Below are 6,000 nucleotides of genomic sequence, written 5' to 3' on the forward strand. Positions count from 1 at the left end.
CTCGGGTGCTCTCTTCTGGAGGGCCTCAGACTTAGCCAACGTCACGGGGGAGGCGCTCGGGCACCACGTGGAGGCATGCTTCATCGCACGCTTCTCTCATGAGGGCACAAGGCATGGGGTGCCTGGTGCTCAGGAGTTCATCATCAAGGCGACCGAGGAGCTTCAAGAGGCAGGAGCCATGCGCGGCGACCGCCGCCCACCACTTGGCACAGCTCCTTGTCCTGGTGAGGACGACGAGCTGCGCATCTGTGTCAACATCCCAGGGCTCAATAGGGCCGCATCCCAGGAATGCTTCTGGCCTTCGCGCGCTGCTCGGTGTGAGGGTCCACCTCACAGCTATGTTCGCATGCCATTCGGCTTGCCGAACGCGGCTGTTACATTCCAGCATCTCCTGCGGAGCGTTCAGGTGGCTCAGGAAGCTAGGCACCAGGCGGTCCTAGCGGAGATGGCGATAGCTCTTCGCGAGCCCCCCCGGATCTCCAGAGCCTCCTGAGATTCAGGACCCAGGCAGCTCGTGAGGAGCGACCTCTTTAGCACGCGTCTTCAGCTGCTTCAACATCTCTCCAGCAATGGTGCCAGGTGACATTTTCCGGTTCATTCAGTTGGGGCGCCCCTTGGGCTGCATTATCCCCAGGTCGCATGGGCCTGTTCCTGCGACATGTATCCTTTGCATCTTTAATTTACTCTATTGGGGGCGCCCCTTGGGCTGCATCATCCTAAGGCTGCATGGGTCCGTCCCTGCGGCATGTATCATTGTTGCATCAATCCGAACTAGCTTGCCTCCTTCCATAAGATGATTTATGTTGTCACCTGCTTGCCTGTTGCCCTTCGTGGCCTCACGCGTTGCTGACCGGCCTCCTGCTCATCCCACAACGGGGCTCCACATGCCGGCACGGTGCTTGTGCTCGGGTCCGTCCCTGCAACACCGACAAACCTGAGAGATCGAGCTCTGGCTCGCGACCCGCCCCGCGCACGTCACCTCACCAGATCCTTAGTGCCTTCATCTTCTTGCGAAAAGACAACGGCAGGACAACAAATGCGATTATGAGTTATATTCTCCCCTCGAACTAACCCACAGGAATCTCCAGAGCTTAGCTACGGGTGGCCCTGCTGGCTGCCCCTTTTCCACGTGACTTGCTTGCGCCTTAAAGGGGGGCTCCTGAGCATCGCGCCTCAGGAGCTCCTACTGACTCTCCAGCCTCACCCCTGGCCTTGACGACGACATCGCGACCTGGCATACCAGCGGCGGCTGAGCCTCGCTTGAGGATCGGGACCCGAGGATGCAGAGCATTCAGATGAGCGAGAAAAGGGGAGGCCGGTAGGAGCCCTACCTAGTAGCACCACCACTGAAACGCTAATTGGATGCCGCGCAAGGAATCGCCTCAGGCTCGTTAAGATAAGTCACATATTCATGCTAGCGCGACGCCGCTGTCTGGAATTTTTCGAATCTCGCAGCCTTCCTCCAGCAATGTCGCCATCCTTTTCGGGCTTCAGGAAGCTGCTTGCATGCCAAAGGGGACCTCCTGAGCATCGCGTCTCAGGAGCTCTTATGGGACCTTGGGCCGCTCACCTCCTGGCCTTGACCATGACATTGCGACCTGGCATACCAGCGAAGGCTGAAGATTGCTTGGGGACTGGGACATGCCGGCGTAGAGCGCTAAGCTACCGCGAGGACGAAAAGGGGGAACAATGCCGAAGCAAGACACGCAGCCACAACCTTATAGTAGGAATAACAAACATTGAAGCAAAAGCATTACAGGTGCTTTACACGCCCCCACAGGGTTCGTCTCGATTCCTCGCAGGGAACAAAAGAAGAAAAACCCTAAGGTGCCCTGACTACGGGCGTCGCCACTGACACCATCATCAACAGTGGGCCACGAGGCCGACGCCAACCCCATCCAGGTCATCAGGGACGCCGAGCGGATGCCGCTGCTGCGCTCCGGGCACGGCGAGAGCTCGGAGGCACGTAGCTGTCGTTGCTCGACTCCGGGGACTCGCCAGGCTCCGTAGAGTCGCTGAAGTCCCTGGAGTCGTCGCTGCCGCTGGAGAAGCTATCGGCAGGACCAGGAGCGGGCTCGACGCATGCTGCCGCGCCATCCTGGCAGGCTCCTCCAGGCCAGCACTCCAGGCGGCGGCCTTCCTCATCGAAGACCTTGAAGAACAATGTGGAGGCACCATCGTACTCGAAATGGATGGCGAGGGCCCCCTCCACGCGGCAAGCGCGGGCGACCTCGCCCCATCCTCGGGTCATGAAGATCTTGCCTTGGGGGACGACCTCGACTTCCGCCCCCGTGGCCAGACTGCAGCACCCGGCGTGCTGCAGCCACAGCTCGAGTGGCCCCCTCAGCGGCATCTCCTCGGTGAAGAACCGCGGGAGCTGAATCCACGTGCGCGGGGGCATCACCGCGCACACCACGAACTCGCGCGAGGAGCCTTCGGCATGGGTGCGCGGGCCTGCAGCCCACGCGGCCTCAGCCTGGCCACCATGGCCATAGCCGGTGTGGCACGGGGCGTTGCCACCTCTGCCGGAGCCTTGGGCCTGAGCATACAAAGGAAGCGGGTAGCCGGGAGGAGGTCACTCGTACCAAGGCCGCGTCACCACTGGCCTGTCGCCAGCGTCGCTGGGGCGGCTCAGCCTCTTCTTCGGCGGGAGCAGCCCCTGGTCCTTGCGGGGAGTTTTCCCTTTCTCCGTTGTGGAAAACCTCCTAATCGGCGCCATGAGTACTATGGCAAGACGGTGAGGCAGAGAGGAAGAAGGAAGAACGGGCGACAAGAAGGAAGAGATGAAGCAAAGGGGGCTCCGCCCCTCTCCTCATTTATAGCCAAGAGGAGGCCAACCGCCGCGTCCACGATCGCACGTAATGATGGTTTTTCTCTGCATGCAACAGAGTCTCATCAAGTCAAACAGTTGCCGAGGCAGCGTGGGGAAGCGGAGGCCCCCACATCCCATAAATTATCACGCGTGTACCGAGGCCGCAGGCGGTTAGGTCCCGTGGCGCTCCGCACTTGCCCTTTGGCTTCGCCTCGAAGCCAAGTTCGAGCGCGCCTTGGGCTCCGGGGCTACTGTCAACGTCCTGGGAATGGGGGTACCCAGATTTGCCTGCCTGCGGCCCATGGCGTGGCTCCGTCAACGGCCCGGTACGGCCCAGCTTCAGCAGCAACAACTCAAGACCATTGCGAGGGGCCAAGCCTCGCCAGGCGGATGACACCAAGACCTCCCTGGGGGCGGCCTCACTAGGCTGGCTTCTTAGGAGCAGAGATATCAATGCGAGGTACACCTCGTGAGGTTCATATGACGTGAGCCATGACGACCAAGGCCAGGCGGGCGCCAGCGGGCGCAGTGTACCAGTTTCCTCTTTGGTGCTAAGGAGGCAAGCGCAGGCGCAGAGTCCCGAGGAATCAAGCAAAGGTTTCCATATCGATGGAACAAGACCAAGACCGCCAGGGCGGCAGGACGGAGGTCATCACGGAGCCCACCGCAGCGTCACCACCAGAGCCTTTTGCAGGCGAAGACCACTTTTGTCAGGATAGCTTGTACTATCTGTTCCCCTTCAAATTTGGCCGTTGTGGGATCCCTTCCGCCTACATTTGGGAAGAGGACCAAGGCCACTATATATAGGACTTTGCCCCGACCATAGAGGGGACGGATCGATTCCACCCTGACCACCTCACCAGCTCGTCGAGCTCAAGAACACCTCTCCTCCTGAGGCTGTTCATCCACTGTACTATTTCATCCTCGGCCCCTCGAGGCAATCCACCACAAAGCTGGAGTAGGGTATTACACCGCAAGGTGGCCCTGATGACCCACAAGTATAGGGGTCTATCGTAGTCCTTTCGATAAGTAAGAGTGTTGAACCCAACGAGGAGCAGAAGGAAAAGATAAGCGGTTTTCAGCAAGGTATTCTCTGCAAGCACTGAAATTATAGATAACAAATAGTTTTGTGATAAGATAATTTGTAACGGGTAACAAGTAATGAAAGTAAATAAGGTGCAGCAAGGTGGCCCAATCCTTTTTGTAGCAAAGGACAAGCCTGGACAAACTCTTATATAGAGAAAAGCGCTCCCGAGGACACATGGGAATAATTGTCAAGCTAGTTTTCATCACGTTCATATGATTCGCGTTCAGTACTTTGATAATTTGATATGTGGGTGGACCGGTGCTTGGGTACTGTCCTTACTTGGACAAACATCCCACTTATGATTAACTCCTATTGCAAGCATCCGCAACTACAAAAGAAGTATTAAGGTAAACCTAACCATAGCATGAAACATATGGATCCAAATCAGCCCCTTACGAAGCAACGCATAAACTAGGGTTTAAGCTTCTGTCACTCTAGAAACCCATCATCTACTTATTACTTCCCAATGCCTTCCTCTAGGCCCAAGTAATGGTGAAGTGTCATGTAGTCGACGTTCACATGACACCACTAGAAGAGAGACAACATACATCTCATCAAAATATCGAACGAATACCAAATTCACATGACTACTAATAGCAAGACTTCTCCCATGTCCTCAGGAAACAAACGTAACTACTCACAAAGCATATTCATGTTCATAATCAGAGGGATATTAATATGGATAATGGATCTGAACATATGATCTTCCACCAAATAAACCAACTAGCATCAACTACAAGGAGTAATCAACACTACGAGCAACCTACAAGTACCAATCCCAGACTATGAGACAAAGATTGGATACAAGAGATGAACTAGGGTTTTAGAGGAGATGGTGCTGGTGAAGATGTTGATGGAGATTGCCCCCTCCCGATGAGAGGAGCGTTGGTGATGATGATGGCGATGATTTCCCCCTCCTGGAGGGAAGTGTCCCCGGTAGAACAGCTCCGCCAGAGCCCTAGATAGGTTCCGCCAAGGTTCCGCCTCGTGGCGGCGGAGTCTCCTCCCGAAAGCTTGCTTATGATTTTTTCTCGGACGAAATACTACATATAGTAGAAGATGGGCACCAGAGGGCCACCAGGGGGCCTACGAGGCAGGGGGCGCCCCCAGGGTGGTAGGGCACGCCCCCACCCTCGTGGCCAGGGTGTGGGCCCCCTCTGGTATTTTCTTCGCTCAGTATTTTTTATTATTTCCAAAAATAACTTTCGTGGAGTTTCAGGACTTTTGGAGTTGTACAGAATAGGTCTCTAATATTTGCTCCTTTTCCAGCCCAGAATTCCATCTGTCGGCATTCTCCCTCTTCATGTAAACCTTGTAAAATAAGAGAGAATAGGCATAAGTATTGTGATATAATGTGTAATAATAGCCGATAATGCAATAAATATCGATATAAAAGCATGATGCAAAATGGACGCATCAGGCCCAAACCAGGATAAACTGCTTTGTCTCTTGTCCCTTGGGTTCGTCGAGCTAGGTTGTGAGATCGTCGAGCAGGCAGATAGGGAAGAGAGATTTCTTCCCTCACACCCGAGAGTTCGAACCTCTCAAGGGTCTGCGGAACCCTGAATCCGACAGGTTCGTCATGCCCATCGGTGCCTCTCCTATGATGCCTGAGTAGTTCTTTGTAGACCTATGGGTCCATAGTTAGTAGCTAGATGGCTTCCTATCTCTCTTTTGATTCTCAATACAATTGTCTCTTGCAGATCCATATGATGTAACTCTTTTTTCGATGTGTTTGTTGGGATCAGATGAACTTTGAGTTTATGATTAGATCTATCTTCTTATCCATGAAAGTTATTTGAGTCTTCTTTGATCTCTTATATGCATGATTGCTTATAGCCTCGTATTTCTTCTCCGATAATTGGGTTTTGTTTGGCCAACTTGATCTATTTTTCATGCAATGGGAAGAGGTGCTTTGTGATGGGTTCGATCTTACGGTGCTTGATCCCAGTGACAGAAGGGGAACCGACACGTATGTATCGTTGCTATCAAGGATAACAAGATGGGGTCTATTTCTACATAAATAGATCTTGTCTACATCATGTCATCGTTCTTATTGCATTACTCCATTTCTCCATGAACTTAATACACTAGATGCATG

Source organism: Triticum aestivum, chromosome 5D (genome assembly GCF_018294505.1).
Source record: "Triticum aestivum cultivar Chinese Spring chromosome 5D, IWGSC CS RefSeq v2.1, whole genome shotgun sequence".
Taxonomy (NCBI): Eukaryota; Viridiplantae; Streptophyta; class Magnoliopsida; order Poales; family Poaceae; genus Triticum; species Triticum aestivum.